Raw genomic sequence first — 24,528 nt, forward strand, 5'->3', positions numbered from 1 at the left:
ACACTCAGTGTACCTAGTGGCATCCTAAACGTGGCTATTGGACTTTGCTATAGTCCCACTAGTGCAAAGACATTTGCAGAGCACGTCTGCCTGCATTGCACACTACAACTCATTGTTACTAAGCCATTATACTAGCAAACACTCAGTGTACCTAGTTGTATCCTAAACGTGGCTATTGTACTTTTGTCTATTCACAGTATTGGAACGATATTTGCAGCACGTCTGCCTGCATTGCACACTCTAACTTTTTTAAACTCAGCCATTTATAGTAGCAAACACTCAGTGTACCTAGTTGTATCCTAAACGTGGCTATTGTACTTTTGTCAATTCACAGTATTGGAACGTTATTTGCAGCACGTCTGCCTGCATTGCACACTCAAACTTTTTTAAACTCAGCCATTTATAGTAGCAAACACTCAGTGTACCTAGTTGTATCCTAAACGTGGCTATTGTACTTTTGTCTATTCACAGTATTGGAACGATATTTGCAGCACGTCTGCCTGCATTGCACACTCAAACTTTTTTAAACTCAGCCATTTATAGTAGCAAACACTCAGTGTACCTAGTTGTATCCTAAACGTGGCTATTGTACTTTTGTCAATTCACAGTATTGGAACGTTATTTGCAGCACGTCTGCCTGCATTGCACACTCAAACTTTTTTAAACTCAGCCATTTATAGTAGCAAAACACTCAGTGTACCTAGTTGTATCCTAAACGTGGCTATTGTACTTTTGTCTATTCACAGTATTGGAACGATATTTGCAGCACGTCTGCCTGCATTGCACACTCAAACTTTTTTAAACTCAGCCATTTATAGTAGCAAACACTCAGTGTACCTAGTTGTATCCTAAACGTGGCTATTGTACTTTTGTCAATTCACAGTATTGGAACGTTATTTGCAGCACGTCTGCCTGCATTGCACACTCAAACTTTTTAAACTCAGCCATTTATAGTAGCAAACACTCAGTGTACCTAGTTGTATCCTAAACGTGGCTATTGTACTTTTGTCAATTCACAGTATTGGAACGTTATTTGCAGCACGTCTGCCTGCATTGCACACTCAAACTTTTTTAAACTCAGCCATTTATAGTAGCAAACACTCAGTGTACCTAGTTGTATCCTAAACGTGGCTATTGTACTTTTGTCAATTCACAGTATTGGAACGTTATTTGCAGCACGTCTGCCTGCATTGCACACTCAAACTTTTTTAAACTCAGCCATTTATAGTAGCAAACACTCAGTGTACCTAGTTGTATCCTAAACGTGGCTATTGTACTTTTGTCTATTCACACTACTGCAAATCTATGTGCAGCACCTCTGCATGACAACCTCGTGCTCTGTTTTTAATAAGCTATAATGATAGCACAAAATACTGCCATTTTGTGGCATCATAGAACTGGCTGTTGTATTCCATTAGTGCCCCACTGGTGACAAGCTATTTCTAGCACCTCTACATCACACCCTCATGCACATTTAGCTACGCTAATGTTATAGCAAACTCATGGAATTCATTGCTGCATTTCATAATTCGGAGGGATAGAAAGTCAGGCTTCCTTTAGCTTTTCCTTCTGTTCATAGACAGCATCTCCAAGACAAATTTCCCCTCCACGTCTAAGTGTGGAGAGGCAGCTAGTGCGCATGCGTGTGCCGATGTACCCCAGCTGCAGCATAATTACAGTGTTTCGCCTAGTGAGTATGCTCAGCCTGACTGTGCCATTCCTGACGCTAAGTCTTCATTTCGGGATACAGCGCATGCTCCCACACTAAGTGTGAAAAGCCTCTTTGCACAGGTGCTTGCATTCTGTGCCGGGTCTAAGTCCTGTTTTGTGCCTAGACACCATGCTAAAGCTGATAGTCTTTTTTCAGAGACTGTATTTCATGCTACTGAGCATGCTCAGGCACTTCCTGCATCAGAGACTAGGTCCGGTAATGAACTCTTTGGCCCTGGCCCTGATGTGGGGGTCCCATATAGACCACAGGGCATCAGGTGTCCTCCCAAATGGCTTGCAGAGGCCCACACCTATGACTTGTCACCGCATTATTGATGGTCAGACGATGACTGGTGAGGTGTTTGGGTCATGGCAGCCATGAGGTCATCATTGAAGTTGCGTTTCCAAATAGGACGCTAGTTATGCCACTCATGACGTGTCACTCTGCTTTTGTCTCCAGGAGGTGCATTGTGGTTCACCCTGGTTTGGGGCGGACCCAGGTTATAAAAGGGGCTGGAGCCAACAAGGAGGTGCGCAGTCTTCTATTATGCTCCGAAAGAGCACACCTCCATGTGTTGAACCCATTGCGGCTTTAGGCCAGAGGTAGGCAGGGATAGGGTGGTGGATGCAGGCCACCACCACAGTTGGTAACGCAGAACGGTTAAGACCAGCTCCTGTCCTAACAGTCCTGCTTGTGCAGCCCAGTGGCATTAACAGGCCTGCTGCTGCTGATGCGCCTGCTGTCCCACAGGTGTGGCCCCTACGCACACGGTCAGCGTACTCAATGGCCCCTGTGTTGTTAACAGGGAGTTCCTGGGCTGGGTGGGCATGTGGACCCTGTGACGCTAACAGGGCTCACAGTCTCCAGATCCGAATGGCGTCTAACTCGGTTCAGGCTACTATTAGTTTCATAGCCACACAGCTCTGTATCCTCCACCAAACCTTCAAGTTGCCAACCTCTCCTTTTCCAACTGGGAGCACGGTGGACACTGACTGCTGAAGGTGATATATACCTTTCTCTTTCTTTTCTTATTAATTTTTGTTATATAGCGGTCACAGATTATATACCACTTTATCCAAATCTGCCAGTCCCACTGTAACAGATGTTGTTTCTTCAGCAAATGTTACAGTTGTTTAACCACCAAATCCACGGACCCAAATTTTTTTCCCCTTTCCAACACACCTGTTCCCCTTTCCAACAGCATCTGTCCTTTTTCAACTCATTTTGGGATATGACCAAAAGTGCAACTGTGCAGGGACACCGTACTCAACGCCATCTCAGCACAGCAGCCATCCCTCGGTCCCTCCGATGTGGACAAGTAAAAGACCATTTCCTCCTATCCATGACAAAGTGTTGAGATTCACTCTGTGCAGCACTGGTGTTTAGTGGAAAAGTAGATCTAAGATTGCGTACCACATTCTGCAGATACTCCTGTATACGTGCGTCTATTTCTATGGCAGGAATTAGTTCGCCAAATTTTGTCTTGTACCGGGGATCTAACAGTGTGGCAACCCAGTATTCAGGATTACTTCAAATTCATACAATCCGAGGGTCATGTAGGTAGTGCAGCAAGAAGGCGCTCATGTGTCTTGTGCATCCAGGAGGACCAAGTCCTTGGTGTGTTGGTGGCAGAGAGGTGAGAATCGTGCATCCTTCCTCTGCCCTCTACCCACAACCTCGCACAACCGAAATGTGAGCAAGCTCTCACTCATCTGCTGAGTCTTCCATGCCCATCGCCAGTTCGTCCTCCATTTCTTCATGGGCTCCTGCACTTTCATCAACACTTTTTGCTGATACTATGCGCCCTTGTTAATCCCTCTCCCTCACCATGACTGCCGCATAGGTGCCGCTGACCATCTGGACCTCGTAGATCTTGTTATCCCTTCCGCATATGACTCCTCCTGTACTTCCTCCCCCTTCCTCTTGTCCCAACACCTGACTCCGAATAATAATTACAGTGTGCTCCATCATGTAGATGACCAGAATTGTCACGCTGAGAATGACATTGCCAGTGCTAAACATCTTCGTCGACATTTCAAAACTGTGTAGCAGGGTGCATAGGTCCTTGATCTGACACCACTCCAGCAGCGTGATCTGCACCACCTCTGGATCAACTTATCCCAGGCTATATGTCTTACCGTATTTCAGCAGGGCTCTGCGGTGCTGCCACACACGCTGCAACATGTGCAGATTCCAATTCCTGCGTGTCGGAACATCGCATTTCCGGCGTTTAACTGCCAGACCCTAAGACTTCCGGAGTGATGAAAGTTGTTGAGCTGCTGTGTGCGCACGATGGAAGTGAGCACATAGCGAGCGTGCCCGCTGCACAAGGCCATGTAGGCCGTGATGGTGTTTTAAAAATTGCTGGAGAATTCGGATCAACACGTGAGCCATAAAAGGCACGTGTGTCACATTGCCCTGAGGATGGCCCGCAGCCAGGTTTGCATCATTGCCGCACACGGCTGTTAAGTCACCAACGGAGTCCGCTCCGTCAATTTGTACTCCGGTCGCCAGGTGACAACGTGTTCCTTTCATGAATAGTGCTGATGATGGGAGAGTAGTCGATGCCAGCGGCGCAGGTGGACGCAGGTTATGCTCACCCACTGGGCTGCATTACCTTGACAGATGCAGAATCTCTGGCTGAATGTAGCTGGTGGGTATCTCACAGATGAAATACCATCATTCAGCTACAACCAATGGGAAGACACCACACCCTTTTTTATGCCCATCCTGTCTGCAGACCACTGCCAGACATAGCTATGAACCTCTGGTTAATTTTACCCCCAGTTCAGTTTTATGATTTTGTGTGCTTGTTACCTGACTACTTTTCCTGCTTGCTGTTTATGTACCTTGTTGGCCGATACGCATTTCACCTCTGCTTGTTTTCTGATTAAGTCCTGGCCGTCCCATTCTGTTCCTGTTCCTCAATTAATGTTTTGACCCTGCCTGACTACTATTCTCTGTAATAGCGGTGTGACTCACATTTCCCATACATTTCAAAGTAAAACTTTGACCGCCTGATGGCATTGAGCTCTGCTGCCAGCATAGTAAGGAGGTGTGTGGTAGTCCTTGTGCGCAGTTGCAAGGAAGGGTGGCCTGACCACACAGGGTTTGCGCAAAGGTAGAGGACCCACACGAGGTTGAAGAGGCAGAAGCAGTGTATTAACTTCTACATACAGAACAAGGATTGAAACAACTCGTGGGGACGGCAAGACTTGTACAGCAGACCCTTCTCCATCTCTCACCATAGTTTGCCAGTGCCCAGTCAGTGACATGTAATGACCCTGTCTATGCTTACTGGTCCAAGTATCTGTGTTGAAATGCACCCTGTCGCACACAGATTTTCTCAAGGAAGTGGTGATGTTGTGTGCGACATGCCGGTGTAGCGCGGGCATGCTTTTCTTGGAGAAGCAGTGGTGATTGGGCATCTGGTACTGGGGCACAGCGACAGACATAAGGTCTGTAAAATCCTGTGTGTCCACTACGCGTAAAGGCAGCATTTCGGTAGCCAACAGCTTACAGAGGGATAGAGTCAACCACTTAGCTTTGTCATGGGTCGCAGTAAGTGGCCTTTTATTTGACCACATCTGAGGGACAGAGATCTGGCTGCTGTCTGTAGACGGTGTTGAGTAGGGTGTCCCTGGAAAAATGCAGGTTTGTGAGAAAAGTGCAGGCGGAGACATGATGTTGGCTTCATCTTGCCTTCAGATCTGTTCATCTTGTATCATTTTTAAAAAACACAGCAAGCAAGGGTTACTCCAAGCGGAGTCTCCCTTTTTTTCCAAAAATTGGGCCCCACACAGACACCTTATCAGTGGCAGCACTTGTGCCCTAGTTGCAAACAGGATGTTTTGATTTGCATCAAGCACATTCCAAATCCACAAGCATTTACTCTCCCCAGGATGACACAGGGGTAGTAAATTCCTTCTGGATCCATGACTTGTTCATTTTGATGAACGTCAGTCTGTCCACATTGTCACTGGACAGACGCGTGCGCTTATCTGTCAGCACACACCCAGCAGCACTGAAGACACGTTCAGAGACAACGCTGGCAGCTGGACACGACAAAATCTTCGAGGCGTAACTGGAGAGCTCTTGACATTTTTCTAGATTTGAAGCACAAAAGGAGCAAGGCTCCATTTGCAAAGTCATTGCATCGATGTTCATTTGGAGATACTCCTGTATCATCCTCTCCATCCGTTGACTATGTGTCAGACTTGTTGTCTCTGGTGGCCTTGCAAAGGAGGGTCTAAAAAAATTATGAAAAGATTCCATAAAATTGCTGTTACCAGCACCAGATACGGTCCTACTGGTACGGGTAGACTGTTGAAGATGACGAGGCCGTCCCATGTTTGTCAAGTTACAACTGGGAGAATCACTCCCTTCACCTGCACGGTTGTTTGGTGGAAAAGCCGAGCTAAGATCGAGTAACAGCTTCTGCTGATACTCCTGCATACGTGCGTCCCTTTCTATGGGTGGAATTATGTCACAAAATTTGGACTTGTCCCGGGGATCTAATAGTGTGGCAAGCCAGTAGTCATCATCACTTCTAATTTTGACAATACGAGGGTCATGTTGGAGGTAGTGCAACAAGAAGGCACTCATGTGTCTTGCGCAGCCATGCGCACCAAGTCCACGCTGTGTTTGTGGCATAGAGGTGCTAACCGTTCTTTCTTCCTCTGTCATCTCCCCCCAACCTCTTTCAACTGAAATTTGACCAAGGTCCCCCTCATCTGCTGAGTCTTCCATGTCCATGGACAGTTCGTCCTCCATATCTTCATGTCCTCCTGCACCTTCCTCAACATCTCACCTGCTACCATGCTCCCTTGTTGATCCCTGTCCCCCATGGTCCCATGCCTGCCGCGTTGGTGATGATGAACGTCTGGACCTTGGTGATGTTGTTGTGTCTTGCGCATATGAATCCTCCTGTAGTTCCTCCCCTTCCTGTTGTCCCACCCCCTGACTACGAATAGTGTTTAGCGTGTGCTCCAGCATGTAAATGACTGTAATCGTCATGCTGATAATGGCATTGTCAGCGCTAAACATATTCGTCGCCATGTCGAAACTGTGCAGAAGGGTGCATAGGTCCTTGATCTGAGATCACTCCATCAGGGTGATCTGCCCCACTTCTGCATCTCGTTGGCCCAGGCTATACATCATGACGTATTGCACCAGGGCTCGCCGGTGCTGCCACAGTCGCTGTAACATGTGGAGAGTTGAATTCCAGCGTGTCGCCACATCGCATTTCAGGCGATGAACCGGCAGGCCGAAAGACTTCTGGAGCAATGCAAGTCGCTCAGGTGCGGCGGTTGAACGGCGGAAGTGAGCACTGCAGACAGTTTCCGTGCCCTGGTCAGAAGGCCATCTAGGCCGGGATAGTGTGTTAAAAATTGCTGGACAACAAGGTTAAACACGTGAGCCATACAAGGCACGTTGTGTCACCTTGCCCAGGCGAAGGGCCGCACCCAGGTTTGCAGCATTGTCGCACACGGCCTTACAGGCTGCAGGTTGAGTGGAGACAACCATTTATCAAAATCAGTCTCAGAGCTGCCCACAACTCAGTCGCTGTGTGACTCCTATTTCAAAGACATGTCAAGCTAAAGACCGCCTGATGCCGTTGCGCTCTGCTACCAGCATAGTAATGAGGGTGCGTGATTCCTTCTGCGCAGTGAGAACGCTGGTGGCCTGACCAGGCAGGCTTGGGGCGGAGGTGGAGGACCCAGATGAGGTGAGGATGCAGAAGCAGTGGCGGAACTTGGACAGACAGAGGATTGACACACAAGTCGTGGGGACGGCAAGACTTGTGCAGCAGACCCTTCACCATCTATCACCATAGTTACCCAGTGGCCAGTCAGCGACATGTAACGTCCCTGTCCATGCTTACTGGTCCAAGTATCGGTGGTGAAATGCACCCGTTCACACACAGAGTTTCTCAAGGAAGCGGTGATGTTGTGTGCGACATGCTGGTGTAGCGCGGGCACACCTTTCTTAGAGAAGTAGTGGCGACTAGGCATCTGGTACTGGGGCACAGCGACAGACATAAGGTCTCTAAAATCCTGTGTGTCCACTAGGCGGAAAGGCAGCATTTCTGTAGTCAACAGCTTACAGAGGGATAGAGTCAACCTCTTCGCTTTGTCATGGGTCGCAGGAAGTGGCCTTTTATTTGACCACATCTGAGGGACAGAGATCTGGCTGCTGTGTGTAGACGGTGTTGAGTCGGGTGTCCCTGGAAAAATGCAGCTTTGTGAGGAAAGTGCAGGCGGAGACATGATGTTGCCTTCATCCAAAGTTGGTGCTATCGATGTCTGAGAGAGCTGTACACACTCACTTGTTTCCCCTTCCAAACCAACTGACGACCTACCAAGCAAACTGCCTGTTGCGGTTACAGTGGTGGAAGTTGTGGGTGGAAAAACAGGTGTGACAGCTGTCCCCACAGTCCTAGAAGATGACGAGCGCGCGGATGCACTGGAAGGGGCAGGCGGTGGATGGTTCGCTCCGCTAGGCCGCATTGCAGCACGGTGAGCTTCCCATCGGGCCATATGATATTTATTCATGTGACGATTCATGGAAGAAGTTGTCAAACTGCTGAGGTTTTGACCTCTACTAAGAGAACCATGACAAATTTTACAGATCACATAATTTGGGCGATCTTTTTCTATGTCAAAAAAGGACCTGGCTAGGCAAGGCTTAGAGGCCATGCGACCTGTTGATCCACCCCGAATAATGCTCAGAGGCAGAGTGGTGGCTGAGGATGCAGTTGTAGACGTGCTACCAGTGCTCCGACTGTGTCCAGGAAGGCGCCAGGTTACTTCGACGTCGGTTGCATCCTCCTCCACCGCCTCTGTTGACCTCCTCGAGTGTCTGACTGTGGGTTGACAGTAGGTGTGATCTAGAACTTAATCATCAATTGTTGTGTTTGCACTCCCCTACCCCTCAGACCGAGTTTCTTCTTGCCCTGACCGAATATTTAAGTTGTCATCCCAATCGGGTATCTGCGTCTCATCTTCATCAGTATGTTCCTCATTGCCTATAACCACAGTTGTTGGAAAGGCAGCATTTTGGTAGCCAACAGTTTGCATATGATGAAAGTCAACCTCCAAGCCATTTCATGCCCTTCTAAAAGCATGTAAAACACAGCGAGGGGACTCCAACCACAGTCTCCCTCGTTGCCACTAACTGGGCCACACACACCCCACTTGACTGGCATCGGTTGACCCCCCCTTTTGACAAAGAAAAAGATGCTTTGCATGAAGCACTCTCAAAAATACGCGTGCCTTTCCCGTCCCCTGGCTGACCCAGGGGAAGAAAAGTCCTCTGAGAGCCATGACTTGTTCATCTTGGTTCTTTTAGAGACACAGCGAGGGGACTCCAACCACAGTCTCCCTCGTTGCCACTAACTGGGCCACACACACCCCACTTGACTGGCATCGGTTGAGCCCCCTTTTGAAAAAGAAAAAGATGCTTTGCATGAAGCACTCTCAAAAATACGCGTGCCTTTCCCGTCCCCTGGCTGACCCAGGGGAAGAAAAGTCCTCTGAGAGCCATGACTTGTTCATCTTGGTTCTTTTAGAGACACAGCGAGGGGACTCCAACCACAGTCTCCCTCGTTGCTACTAACTGGGCCACACACACCCCACTTGACTGGCATCGGTTGAGCACCCTTTTGAAAAAGAAAAAGATGCTTTGCATGAAGCACTCTCAAAAATACGCGTGCCTTTCCCGTCCCCTGGCTGACCCAGGGGAAGAAAAGTCCTCTGAGAGCCATGACTTGTTCATCTTGGTTCTTTTAGAGACACAGCGAGGGGACTCCAACCACAGTCTCCCTCGTTGCCACTAACTGGGCCACACACACCCCACTTGACTGGCATCGGTTGACCCCCCCTTTTGACAAAGAAAAAGATGCTTTGCATGAAGCACTCTCAAAAATACGCGTGCCTTTCCCGTCCCCTGGCTGACCCAGGGGAAGAAAAGTCCTCTGAGAGCCATGACTTGTTCATCTTGGTTCTTTTAGAGACACAGCGAGGGGACTCCAACCACAGTCTCCCTCGTTGCCACTAACTGGGCCACACACACCCCACTTGACTGGCATCGGTTGAGCCCCCTTTTGAAAAAGAAAAAGATGCTTTGCATGAAGCACTCTCAAAAATACGCGTGCCTTTCCCGTCCCCTGGCTGACCCAGGGGAAGAAAAGTCCTCTGAGAGCCATGACTTGTTCATCTTGGTTCTTTTAGAGACACAGCGAGGGGACTCCAACCACAGTCTCCCTCGTTGCCACTAACTGGGCCACACACACCCCACTTGACTGGCATCGGTTGAGCCCCCCTTTTGACAAAGAAAAAGATGCTTTGCATGAAGCACTCTCAAAAATACGCGTGCCTTTCGCCTCCCCTGGCTGACCCAGGGGAAGAAAAGTCCTCTGAGAGCCAGGTCCACATTGTCAGTGGACAGACACGTGTGCTTATCTGCCAGCAGACCCCCAGCAGCACTGAAGACAGGTTCCGAGAGAACGCTGGCTGCAGGACACGACAAGATCCTCAAGGCGTACGTGGCGAGCTCAGGCAATTTATCCAGATTGGAAGCCTAAAATGAGCAGGGCTCAAGTTGCACAATAATGGAATCGATGTTTCTTTGCATATACTCATATATCTGTGTGTCTCCCTCTTTTTCCTTGTCCAGCTGTTTTGTTTTCACATGAGTATATGTCCTTGTCACTTTCCCATGTGTTTGTGTTATGTTGTGAGTTGTTTGTCACCTTTTGGACACCTTTCAGGGTGTTTTCTAGGTGTTTTACTGTGTTTGTGATTGCCTGCCATTGTTTCCTATGGGCTCGAGTTCGGTTCGTCGAACGTTCGACGAGCCGAACTCGAGCCAGACCCCCCGTTCGGCGAACCGCCTCGAGCCGAACCGGGACCGGTTCGCTCATCTCTACTGCATATGGTCTTTTACTGCAGTGTGTATGATATAGGACGGGATGTAACTGTGGAATAAAAGCGCAAAAATAGGGTCTTACCCGGTATAGGGTTTTTGACTAGTGCTGAGAACTCACTTGTGGCGCCCCTGAGGCTTCCGTCGCCACAGGAACATTACACCCAAGCCAGAGGTGTGATGTCCCATCCTGGGTAAGGAAAGGAGTAAGCGCCGGTCCACAGGAAAATCTGCACTACACCCATTGTTAGGCATATTTTGGGACCGGGGACAGTGGCAGCCACCCCCATGCTGTATGATGGAGGGGCATAAGACCCATCCCTTCTCCCATTGGGTGGGGCCTAGCAACTGGGTGGGTGGGAGGAGCCAGCCGAGAGTAGAGTAGAAAGAGGAAGGTCAAGTGTAGTCAGTCTGAAGTTGAAGTTAGAGTGAGAAGTGAGAGTTTGGAGTGTGAGGTGAGAGGAGTTGAAGTAAGGAGGAGAGCTGAGAGGAGTAAGAAGAGTAGTGCTCTAGTCAGTCAGGAGCAAGAAGGAGAAAGTGACGCTTCCTGGTGAAGATCCTGGGACCCAGCTAGGTCCAGGTGACACCACAACCGAGAAATACAGAAGGGATTCCAAGGCCACTGAACTGCTTTCAAGCACAGGGCCTGTTCCACAGGAAGATCAGGTGGAGGGATCAAGCTGCAGACAGGGGACGGTCCCTAGAAACTGGAGGAAGAGAAGTCAATTCCAAAAGTGAAAACCGAGGTCCAGGGTGGCTGCAAGCACCCAGGGCCACAGCCCACTGCAGAACCTCTGGGAAGAGGGTGAAGTTCCAGCTAGGCTAGCCCCTTATCCGGAGGCTGTAGTGGAGGCCAAGCCAGGTTCATCCAGCAAAGGCAAGGCTTAGAAGACAGCTGAAGAGAGGAACACAATAGAAGGGTGCACCGGCTTTTATTCCCAGATCTACCCGGGATCAGCGGAGGTCCCTGACAGGGGGTTCCAGCTGTCCAAAGGCACAGTGCGCCATAAACCAGGAATTGTGCGTAAACAACTTGAAACTGCACCCTTGGTGTTGCCTCTGTTATTTCATCTGCACTGCATAGACTTCCATCATTGCATAGACTTCCATCACTGCATATACTGTAATAAGCACCAACTGTTGCCCTGGGGTACCGCTCCACCTGTGGGGAGCAAGACCATCCAAGCTGCCATTCCACCAGCCCCGGAGGCCCCATACAGCAGCGGCAGCTTAATAGCCGCAAACCACAGGTGGCATCACGAATAATATAAACTTTAAGCACCCCCACTGAAGCCATATTAATTGACTCCAGCCAGGGTCACGGAGTCGGGCCCCGCCACCACTGGCGACCCCCGGACTAGTCCGGCCCGGCATCGGGTGTCCCATAGCCCTGGGGTGGGCGAGTCACACTCACCTGGTAGGGTTGTGCCAGTCACAACTCCTTTCTGCACAAGTAGCGGTGGTGGTCAGCAGCAGCCCCAAAAGTTAATAGTGTCTTAAACAGGGAGAGGAATACGGGTGTATGCCACGCTTAAACCACAGAATCCAGAAGATTTTAAATAAATCCCTTTATTTCCATAAGTCTACGCGTTTCAGAGATATAACCATCATACCTGATTTCCCTTGTCCTGAAGAAGGAGATGGTTATATCTCTGAAACGCGTAGACTTATGAAAATAAAGGGATTTATTTAAAATCTTCTGTATTCAGTGGTTTATGCGTAGCATACACCCGTATTCCTCTCCCTGTTTAAGGCCCCTTTCACACGTCAGTGATTCTGGTACGTTTGTGCTTTTTTTTAAACGTACCAGAATCACTGACATACGCAGACCCATTCTAATGAATGGGTCTGCTCACACATCAGTGATTTTTCACTGCACGTCTCTCCGTGCAGTGTACCCGCGTGTGCGTGATTGCTGCACGGAGACATGTCCATTTTTTTCTGGCATCACTGATGTCCCACGGACCACGCAGTGGTGTGGTCCGTGAAACACGTGCCAGAAAAAAACGTGCTTTTAAAATAATAAACATTTTAACTCACCCGGCTTCAGGCGCGCTCTCTGCAGCCCGTCCTCCCTGCTGCTTCTAAGCCGGCTGATTACTGTCGCGCATATTCATTATGCTCGACACAGCCGACCCAGAAGCAGCTGCTGCGGGGGTCACCGCCGGCCAGATGCTGCACCGCGGGAGGATTCAGCACCACGGACAGCGGGAGCTGGCGCAGGTGAGTTGATTTCTAAGTGCAATCACGGGCCACGGAGAACGGAGCCCGGATTGCACTTAGACAACCACGTGTGCCGTGATTCACGGCACACGCAGGGACATGTGCGTGTTTTACACGCCAGTGAAAAACGTCTGTGTTTTTCACTGACGTGTGAAACGGGCCTTAGACAGTGTGTGATATAGGGAGAGCTTATTCACAGGCAGAGAAAGATTTAAAGCTGTCCTGACATCTGCTACTAATAATCAATAGTGATGAGCGAGCATGCTTGTTACTACTCGGTACTCGCACGAGTATCACTGTACTCGGTCTACTCGGCGGGGACCGAGTAATCTCGCGATACTCGTGCTGTACTCGTGGTCTTCATTTCTGCATGTTGGCGCTCTTTTGAGAGCCAGCCCTCATGCAGGGATTGGCTGGCAGACCACTGCAATGCCACAGCCCTGTTAGTTGTGGAATTGCAGTGATTGGCCGGCCTGCACAGCGTGACCGAGCCTTTATACCGGCCGGCACGCTGTGCTCTGCTCACAGCTATCCAGACAGTGAGTGCAGGGAGAGTGTCGCTGATTCAGGGAAAGCTTTGCGGCCCTTTATAGCTTTTTCAGTTGCAGGGCTGCAAACAGTGTGACCAAAAGTCCTTCTCAGGACTATTCTAGTTGTATACAGGCAGGCAGGGTATAGCCAGGTCGGAGTACAGTAGCAGAGTCCTTCTCAGGACTATTGTTGCTATATACAGGCAGGGTATAGCCAGGTCTGAATACAGGCTAGTGACCAGAAGAGTCCTTGTCAGGACTATTGTACCAGTATACAGGCAGGCAAGCAGGCAGGGTAGTGGTGACCGTATACCAGCCTTCATCATATCTGGGGCTGGTGTACACAGTGTAAAACAGTCCAGATAGTGTCTGACTTGTCTGTAATTGTCGCTCCCCAAAAAAACCTGTTAGGTTCTTATTGCGTCCGTGCTTGGTTTTTAAAACCGCACGTGTGTGCCTGTTGGTGGCAGCGTACAGGTGCACTTGTGTGCAATTTCCACAAACTTTGATATAACGCACAAGTAGTGAATATACACGTCAGCAGTGCACAGCATTGCAAAATGCGCAAGGGCATTGGCAAGGAACAAGGAAGTGGACGTGATGGTGGTGCAGGCAGAGGCCGAGGTCGTGGGCAAGCTCTAATTTCGCCACAACAAAGGGCCACATCTAGTCGCTCGCACGTCCTGTCCCAAATTCTTGGGGACCGCAGCAGTACACCGCTCTTGAACCAAGACCAGTGTCAACAGGTTGTTAGTTGGATAGCAGATAATGCTTCCAGTCAGATTGGCACCACCACAAACACTCTGTCTTCCACACGGTCAAGTGTCAGTAGCCGTGATACTGCACCGCACATTTCTGAACCTGATCCTCCTTCCTACCACCAGGCTGAGTACACGTCCTCCTCGGACATTAATGATCCCACACTTGGACACTCGGAAGAGCTGTTCACGTTTCCATTCACACATTCTGGCCTCTCGCCAGCTCATATTGAAGTGGGTCATGAGGAGATCGTCTGTATAGATGGCCAAATATTTGAGCAGCCACGTTCTCACGAAGTTGGCAACGTGTCTCAACAAGTGGTGGACGATGATGAGACACAATTGTCAGGAAGTCAGGAGGAGGAGCAGGGTGCGGAAGAGGAAGACGACGTGGTGGATGATCCAGTAACTGACCCAACCTGGCAGGAGGATATGCAGAGCGAGGACAGCAGTGCACAGGGGGAGGGAGGCGTAGCATCACAACAGGCAGTAAGAAGCAGGGTGGTGGCCCCAGGCAGAAGTCAGGCAACCGTTCCCCGGAACAACACGACGACACAAGGTGCCTGTACAAATGTTAGGTCTTCCCGAGTCTGGCAGTTTTTTAAGTTGGATCCAGATGATTCAAAAAAGGCCATTTGCAACACCTGCCGTGTCAGCATCAGCAGGGGTACCAAAACTAGCAGCCTGACCACCACCAGCATGATCAGGCACATGTCAGCCAAGCACCCGACTTTGTGGGAAGTACAACAGAGTCGAGGAGCAGTGCTTGCTGATGTCACTGCTACGTCTTCGCTGGTTGTGCATGCGAGCCAATCCCCTGTCCATGCTGCCTGCGAACAAGCCTCCTCCACTCCTGCACCTGCAGTTGCCTACGCAGAAAGAACACCATCATCAAGCACGTCCTTGTCCCAGCGCAGCGTTCAGTTATCCATTCAGCAAACCTTTGAACGCAGGCGCAAATACACTGCCAACACCCCACATGCCACAGTTCTAAATGCTAACATTTCGCGACTGCTTGCGCTGGAAATGTTGCCTTTTAGGCTGGTGGAGACAGAAGCATTCCGTGACCTGATGGCGGCAGCTGTCCCACGTTACTCGGTCCCCAGCCGCCACTATTTCTCCCGGTGTGCCGTCCCCGCGTTGCATAACCACGTGTCAGAAAACATCACACGTGCCCTGAACAACGCTGTTTCACCCAAGGTCCACCTAACCACAGACACGTGGACAAGTGCTTGTGGGCAAGGCCGCTACATCTCGTTGACGGCACACTGGGTTAATATTGTGGAAGCTGGGACCCAGTCTGAGCGAGGGACGGAACACGTCCTTCCCACACCAAGGTTTGCAGGCCCTACCTCAGTCAGTGTTTCACCCACACTCTACAGCTCCGGAGTGTCATGCTCTTCAGCCTCCTCCTCCTCCTGCGCATCCTCATCCACTGTACCCTCCACACCAGTCACAAGCTGGAAGCACTGCAGCACTGCCTCGGCGAAGCGGCAACAGGCTGTGCTGAAGCTAATCTGCATAGGTGACAAACCCCACAATGCAGAAGAGCTGTGGACAGCTCTGAAACAGCAGGCAGATCACTGGCTCACACCTCTGAACCTAAAGCCAGGAAAGGTCGTGTGTGACAATGGCCGGAACCTGGTGGCGGCTTTGAGGCGAGGCCAGCTGACACATGTTCCATGCGTGGCCCATGTGCTCAACCTCGTGGTTCAGCGGTTTCTAAAGTCATACCCAGAGCTGTCTGATCTGCTGGTAAAAGTTCGCCGCCTGTCTGCACATTTTCGAAAGTCACCTACTGCTTCAGCCGGCCTTGCCGGCTTTCAGCGCAGTTTGCATCTTCCGGCTCACAGACTGGTGTGTGATGTCCCCACGCGTTGGAATTCAACTCTGCACATGTTGGTCAGGATATGTGAGCAGAAGAGGGCAGTTGTTGAGTACCTGCATCACCTAAGCCGTCGGGAAATGGGTCAAACTCCACACATAACACCTGAGGAGTGGAGATGGATGTCAGACCTATGTACCATCCTCCAAAACTTTGAGGACTCCACCAAGATGGTGAGTGGTGATGACGCCATTATTAGCGTCACCATACCGCTACTCTGCCTTCTAAAACGGTCTCTGCTGAAAAACAAACATGATGCATTGCAGGCGGAGCGCGATGAGTTGCAGCAAGAAACAGTAGTGGGTGTGGGTGATGATAACACACAGCCCAGCCTCGTCTCATCACAACGTGCAGTGGAGGACTATGACGAGGAGGAGGATGAAGACATGGAGCAACTCTCCGGCCAAATTGAGGATATGACATGCACACCAGTCATATCCTCGGTTCAGCGTGGCTGGCCAGAGGACAGGGTAGATGAGGAGGAGGAGGAGGAGGAGGAGGAGGAGGAGGAGGACAGCATGTTCAGTCATCTTGTTGGTCAGGCTACTGAAGTCCTGGCTGTTAAGAGTCTGGCGCACATGGCTGACTTTATGGTAAGCTGCCTGTCTCGTGACCCTCGCGTTAAGAACATCTTGGCCGACAATCATTACTGGTTGGTAACACTGTTAGACCCACGCTACAAGGAGAACTTTTTGTCTCTTATTCCCGTGGAGGAGAGGTCAACCAAAATGCAGCAGTTCCGGAAGGCCATAGTCACGGAAGTAGGCAAAGCATTCCCCTCACAAAACGCTAGCGGCATAGGTCATGAATCAGTGGACAACCGAGGCGTACAGCCGAGAGAGGCACAAGTCCAATCCGCCAGAGGTAGGGGAACAGTCTTTAAGATGTGGGACAGTTTTCTCAGCCCCTCACGTACCACAGCCCCTGAGGTGCGGGGTAGTGCCACAAGAAATCCTAAGTTTGCCCAGATGCTGAAGGAGTACCTTGCAGATCGAACAACTGTACTCCGACATTCCTCTGTGCCTTACAATTATTGGGTATCCAAGCTGGACACGTGGCATGAATTGGCTCTCTACGCCTTGGAAGTCCTGGCCTGCCCTGCTGCTAGCGTTTTGTCAGAGCGTGTTTTTAGTGCCGCAGGTGGAATCATTACAGATAAACGTACCCGCATGTCAACTGAAAATGCTGACAGGCTGACTCTGATCAAGATGAACAAGGGTTGGATTGGGCCAGACTTCACCACACCACCAGCAAATGAGAGCGGAATTTAAAGTTTGCCATGTACCTCCACTCACCCATGGGTACACACTTCTGGACTTTGGATAATCGCTGGACTGCTCCTCCTTCTCCTCATGCGCCACCATGATGATGACCGTTACAAATTGCAATACTTAGGCCTTTGTTTCAGGTATACCCCCAGTGGTAAATTTTTTCGCCCATTCTTTGCAGAATGGACATTACAACGACAGGAGACCCGCTCCTTTGCAATGGGAACAATGTTTTGAGGCCCTCATGCACGTCTCTACCCAGGGACAACGTGGAGCCTCCCAATTTTTGGCTGCCCTGCCTAAGGGCTATACTATAATACACCCACTTCCTTACAATGGACACTTAATGTTTTGAGGCCCTCATGCACGTCTCTACCCAGGGACAACGTGGAGCCTCCCATTTTTTGGCTGCCCTGCCTAAGGGCTATACTATAATACACCCACTTCCTGACAATGGACACTTAATGTTTTGAGGCCCTCATGCACGTCTCTACCCAGGGACAACGTGGAGCCTCCCAATTTTTGGCTACCCTGCCTAAGGGCTATACTACAATAGACCCACTTCCTTCCAATGGGCACTTCAGGTTTACAGGCCCTCATGCACGTCTCTATCCAGGGACAACGTGGAGCCTCCCAATTTTTGGCTGCCCTACCTAAGGGCTATACTACAATAGACCCACTTCCTTCCAATGGGCACTTCAGGTTTACAGACCCTCATGCACGTCTCTATCCAGGGACAACGTGGAGCCTCCCAATTTTTGGCTGCCCTGCCTAAGGGCTATACTATAATACACCCACTTCCTGACAATGGACACTTAATGTTTTGAGGCCCTCATGCACGTCTCTACCCAGGGACAACGTGGAGCCTCCCAATTTTTGGCTGCCCTGCCTAAGGGCTATACTACAATAGACCCACTTCCTTCCAATGGGCACTTCAGGTTTACAGGCCCTCATGCACGTCTCTATCCAGGGACAACGTGGAGCCTCCCAATTTTTGGCTGCCCTGCCTAAGGGCTATACTATAATACACCCACTTCCTGACAATGGACACTTAATGTTTTGAGGCCCTCATACACGTCTCTACCCAGGGACAACGTGGAGCCTCCCAATTTTTGGCTGCCCTGCCTAAGGGCTATACTACAGTAGACCCACTTCCTTCCAATGGGCACTTCAGGTTTGTGGAGCCTCCCAATTTTTGGCTGCCCTGCCTAAGGGCTATACTACAATAGACCCACTTCCTTCCAATGGGCACTTCAGGTTTACAGGCCCTCATGCACGTCTCTATCCAGGGACAACGTGGAGCCTCCTAATTTTTGGCTGCCCTGCCTAAGGGCTATACTATAATACACCCACTTCCTTACAATGGACACTTAATGTTTTGAGGCCCTCATGCACGTCTCTACCCAGGGACAACGTGGAGCCTCCCAATTTTTGGCTGCCCTGCCTAAGGGCTATACTACAATAGACCCACTTCCTTCCAATGGGCACTTCAGGTTTACAGACCCTCATGCACGTCTCTACCCAGGGACAACGTGGAGCCTCCCAATTTTTGGCTGCCCTGCCTAAGGGCTATACTACAATAGACCCACTTCCTTCCAATGGGCACTTCAGGTTTACAGGCCCTCATGCACGTCTCTATCCAGGGACAACGTGGAGCCTCCCAATTTTTGGCTGCCCTGCCTAAGGGCTATACTATAATACACCCACTTCCTGACAATGGACACTTAATGTTTTGAGGCCCTCATGCACGTCTCTACCCAGGGACAACGTGGAGCCTCCCAATTTTTGGCTGCCCTGCCTAAGGGCTATACTACAATAGACCCACTTCCTTCCAATGGGCACTTCAGGTTTACAGGCCCTCATGCACGTCTCTATCCAGGGACAACGTGGAGCCTCCCAATTTTTGGCTGCCCTGCCTAAGGGCTATACTATAATACACCCACTTCCTGACAATGGACACTTAATGTTTTGAGGCCCTCATGCACGTCTCCACCCAGGGACAACGTGGAGCCTCCCAATTTTTGGCTGCCCTGCCTAAGGGCTATACTACAATAGACCCACTTCCTTCCAATGGGCACTTCAGGTTTACAGGCCCTCATGCACGTCTCTATCCAGGGACAACGTGGAGCCTCCCAATTTTTGGCTGCCCTGCCTAAGGGCTATACTATAATACACCCACTTCCTGACAATGGACACTTAATGTTTTGAGGCCCTCATGCACGTCTCTACCCAGGGACAACGTGGAGCCTCCCAATTTTTGGCTGCCCTGCCTAAGGGCTATACTACAATAAACCCACTTCCTTCCAATGGGCACTTCAGGTTTACAGGCCCTCATGCACGTCTCTATCCAGGGACAACGTGGAGCCTCCCAATTTTTGGCTGCCCTGCCTAAGGGCTATACTACAATAGACCCACTTCCTTCCAATGGGCACTTCAGGTTTACAGGCCCTCATGCACGTCTCTATCCAGGGACAACGTGGAACCTCCCAATTTTTTGCTGCCCTGCCTAAGGGCTATACTACAATAGACCCACTTCCTTACAATGGGCACTTCAGGTTTACAGGCCATCATGCACGTCTGTATGCAGGGGCATTGGTGAACCTCACAATTTTGGACTGCCCTGGCAAAGGAAAATACTACAAAGACTCACTTCCTCAAAATGGGCACATTAGACTCAAGAGGCCTTCATGTACGTCTCTTCTCAGGGACATCGGAGTGCCACACAATGTTTTCACGTAAAATCTTTCATGTATTAATCTCAAAAAGTAACATACACCAGCTCTATCTCACTATTGGGTATGTGCTTTAACATTTCCGCCATGAAAAATCATTTTGGGGTCATTTTGGAAGGTTTTCTGGTGAGTCCGTAAAAATGGCGTAAAACGCGGACAAAATTGTTCACAGCTGTGACTTTTCAGTGATAAATGCTTCAAGGGGTCTTCCCCATGCTGTTGCCATGTCATTTGAGCACTCTTCTGAGACTTTTGTGACATTTTTAGGGTTTCTCCATGCTGCCGGGGGGTCATTTCACAAAAATACTCGGGTCTCCCATAGGATAACATTGGGCTCGTTGCTCGGGCCGAGTACACGAGTATCTTGGGAGGCTCGGCCCGAGCTTCGAGCACCCGAGCTTTTTAGTACTCGCTCATCACTAATAATCAACAATCTCAGCACTGCTAAATCCCTTGTGTCTCTTATACTAGCAATAGGTATTACAACTTGCAAAAAAAAGGTCCCAAAATTGTAAAAACAACGGGTTCAGGTGTAGTGTAGTGCCTGTCAGCCACCATCTCAATTCACAGTCTGAGTATTACCCAATTTTTATTAATACTAGGTGTCAGTGGCACACCTTGTGCCTGAAGCAAAATACCTTCATAGCACCATCTAGCCTAATTTTGGGGGCTTCCTATCTTAGAGAACCTACATTGTGGCTTGCTATTATTAAAACACAGTCTTAAGGGTGCTGCAATATCGGTAACGATATATCGTCGGGATCACGTCGTTAGTGACGCACATCCGGCGCCATTACCGACATCGCAGCGTGTAACACAAATGAGCGACAATCAACGAACACAAAAACGTGAAAAATCGTTGCTCGTTGACACGTCGCTCATTTCCTTAATATCGTTGCTACAGCAGGTACGATGTTGTTCGTCGTTCCTGTGGCATCACATATCGCTATGTGTGACACCGCAGGAGCGACGAACACTCCTTACCTGCCTCCACCGGCAATGAGGAAGGAAGGAGTTGGGCGGGATGTTACGTCCCGCTCATCTCTGCCCCTCCGCTTCTATTGACCGGCCGCTTAGTGACGTCGGGGTGACGTCGCGGTGACACCGAACGCACCTCCCCCTTGAGGGAGGGATTGTTCGGCAGTCACAGCGACGTCGCTGATCAGGTATGTGCGTGTGACGCTGCCGTAGCGATAATGTTCGCTACGGCAGCGATCACCACATATCGTTACAACGATGGGGGCAGGTGCTATCGCACGCGACATCGCTAGCAATTGCTAGCAATGTCGCAGCGTGTAAAGTACCCCTTAGTGTTACCCAATTTTTATTAATACTTGGTGTCTGTGGCACTACTTGTGCCTCAAGGCCAGTACCTTCCTATCAGCCACCTAGTGTAATTTTGGGGGCTTCATATCTTACAGAAGCTACAAAGTGGCTTGCTCTTACTAAAAAACAGTCTGAGTGCCAAAAACCAATACTAAAATAAAAGTGTTGCCAAACCCTGTTTTCTTTTGGGGCTGAAAGACATTCACAACATCTTTGTTGACTCCTCCAAGTGGTAGTTTGTCCAATAAAGGTACCTTTTGGTTTTCAGACTTACAAAAACAGCTATCGTGAGAAACTATTAACACAAGTTTAACAACCCGGCATAAGTGTTGTTTCACTGCCTGTAGAAAAGGTCACGTTACAGTATTCCCCTTCAAATAATCAAATAAAAAAAATGGGAAAAAGAGGGGGTAAGGGCGGTGGACGAGGTGGTAGTGACAGTGGTGGTCGCCCAAGCAGTGTGATTGAGCCAAAGAAAAAGGTTCCTTCTTTATCTACCTCTGTTTTCCTATCCCAATTTTCTTGTCCACATGGGAAAGCACTCTTGAACAGTGGGAACAGGTAACGAGTTGGCTAGCAGAAAATGCCTCCAGTTACTTGTCGAGTAGCAAATCCCAAGGGTCCACACAGGCTTGAGTAGCCCAGAGGCTGGCCCATCGAATCTCAGCCTGGTCATCCTTCCTCACAACAACAGTATTCTAAGGAAACATATGACACCAAAGCAGGTTACTCTGAGGAACTGTTTATGGGACCCTATGACCATTGTTGCCTCTCACCGCACAACACCACCAACGCGGGTGAGGCCGTGGTGTGCAGTGATGCACAGATCTTTGAGCACCCAAGGCCAGAAGAAAGCCATGTTGGCCATGACAGGCTGGGCAATCAGGTGGAAGTGTTGGAGGATGATAAAACACAGTTGCCCTCATGGCAGCCTGAAACCTCCATTCCTGAAGATATTGACCTTGAGGAATTTGAAGACGACCTGGTCGATGATGAGGTGACTGATCCAACATGGACGGGTGGCATGGATTGCGAGAGCTGCAGTGCAGAGGAGCATGTGCTCATAGTCCGCAAAAAGGCTTTAAGACAAAGGGTTTCGTCCACTGCCAGAGGTCAATCAACTGTCCACATGACACCACCACCTGTGGCATCTCAGAGTCCAAGGGTCCATGCACCACCTCAGCCATCCCAGTGTCCAAGGGTCCGTGGTGCGATTGTGTGGGAGGTTTTTTCCAAGTGTCCTTCGGACCAAACGGTTGCCATTTGTCAAATCTGTCAGACCAAGCTTGGCAGAGGCAAAAATACTTCCAGCTTGGGTACCTCCAGCAGGAGAAACCATATATTAGCCAAGCACACCACTAAGTGGTTGACAGCTCTAGGTGAAAAACACGATTTCCAGACTCAAAACTCTGCCACTTCCCCTGGGCTGCCTACTTCCCAAAGTGGTTAGCCAGAAGGTGGCACTGATGCCTCCTTCTCCCAACCTGATGCTGGCCAAACTCAATCATCAACGACATCAGCTTCGATTTCCCAGAGTTCCGTTCAGTTGTTCTTACCACAGACCTTCGAAAAGAAGCGAAAATACCCAATTACGCACCCAAGGACAAAAGCCATAACTGCACAAATTGCACGATTGATAGCCCTTGAGATGTTGCCGTATTGGCTTGTGACAACAGAGGCTTTCTGCGACCTTTTATCGGTGTTAGAACATCGGTACTCTGTGCCTAGCCGCCACTATTTTTCTTGTTGTGCTGTCCCCGTGCTCCACAATCACGTTTCCGGAAGCATCAAACGGGCTCTCACCAACGCCATAACAGGGAAGGTCCACTTAACCACAGACACGTGGACAAGTGGAAGTGGACAGGGACGCTACATCTCACTGGTGGCACACTGGGTGAACTTGATGGCGGCTGGTAAAGAGTCTAAGTTGGCAACATCCCATATAATTCCCACACCCAGAATAGCGGGGACCACTTAAATCACAGTTTCAGTAGCCTCCTACACAGCAACAACTCCCTCCTCCTGCTGTTCATCTGGCTCCTGTGCATCCTCCTCAACATCCACTGGTGTCCAACCTTCGACATCATTCCCCAGCTGGAATCTCTGCAGCACTGCCTCGGCTAAGCGGCAACATGCCCTTCTGAAGCTCATCTGTATCGGTGACAAATCGCACACGGCACCTGAGCTTTTGAATGCAATAATTGAGCAGACAGGTGGTTGGCTTGAGCCGTTGGACCTCTGTCCAGGGATGGTAGTGTGCGATAATGGTCGTAATCTGGTGGTGCCTTTAAAGCTTGGAAAGCTTGTACACGTTCCTTGTATGGCCCACGTTTTAAATGTAATAGTTCAGCACTTTCTGAAGAAATACCCTGGGATACCAGACCTACTTACCAAGGTACGACGTATTAGCGCACATTTCCGCAAGTCATCTCCCTCTTTTGTTGGCCTGGCAGTGCTGCAGCAGCGCTTACACTTCCCTCGTCACTGACTAATATGTGACCTCCCTACGAGATGGCATTCAACCTATCATATGATGGCCAGGATCCATGAGCATCAGAAGGCAGTATCCCAATTCCAAGTGGAACATGCCCATCAGACGCAGCTACCAGAGATAAGTACTGCCGAGTGGGTGTGGAATCGGATTGCAGACATTTGTCAGGTCTTGGAGAATTTTGATTACTGTACCAACATTGTGAGCAGTGAGGATGCTGTTATCCACTGATTTGTTTATTGAAACGCTCTCTGGATGGGCTGACTGACTAAAGTGTTCATGCACCCGAGTTTGTCTGTGGATCCAGACTTCACAATGGTTGCTAGTAATCCGCACAACCTCGGCCAACAAACTCAGGCCACCTTTGCTCAGCATCATGAGGATGAGGATGAGGAGGATGATGAAGAACAGGAATGCTTGTTGGTAACCAAGGGATTGACAACCCAAGCTTCAGGGCTGTCCAGCATGGATAGCCTGAGCAGGAGGAGGAGGAGAAGGAAAGAGAGACTGAGGAGGAGAGGAGGTTTAGGGAGACCGAATGTATTCTTAGGAGTGATACTCAAAGGTTTCCAGTTCGGAGTCTGGGACAAATGGTACATTTCATGTCACACTGCCTTTCTCATGACTGTCGGCTGGTCCACATTTTGGCAGACAACAATTACTGGTTATCTACCTTCCT

Source organism: Anomaloglossus baeobatrachus, chromosome 3 (genome assembly GCF_048569485.1).
Source record: "Anomaloglossus baeobatrachus isolate aAnoBae1 chromosome 3, aAnoBae1.hap1, whole genome shotgun sequence".
In the NCBI taxonomy this organism is placed as follows: domain Eukaryota; kingdom Metazoa; phylum Chordata; class Amphibia; order Anura; family Aromobatidae; genus Anomaloglossus; species Anomaloglossus baeobatrachus.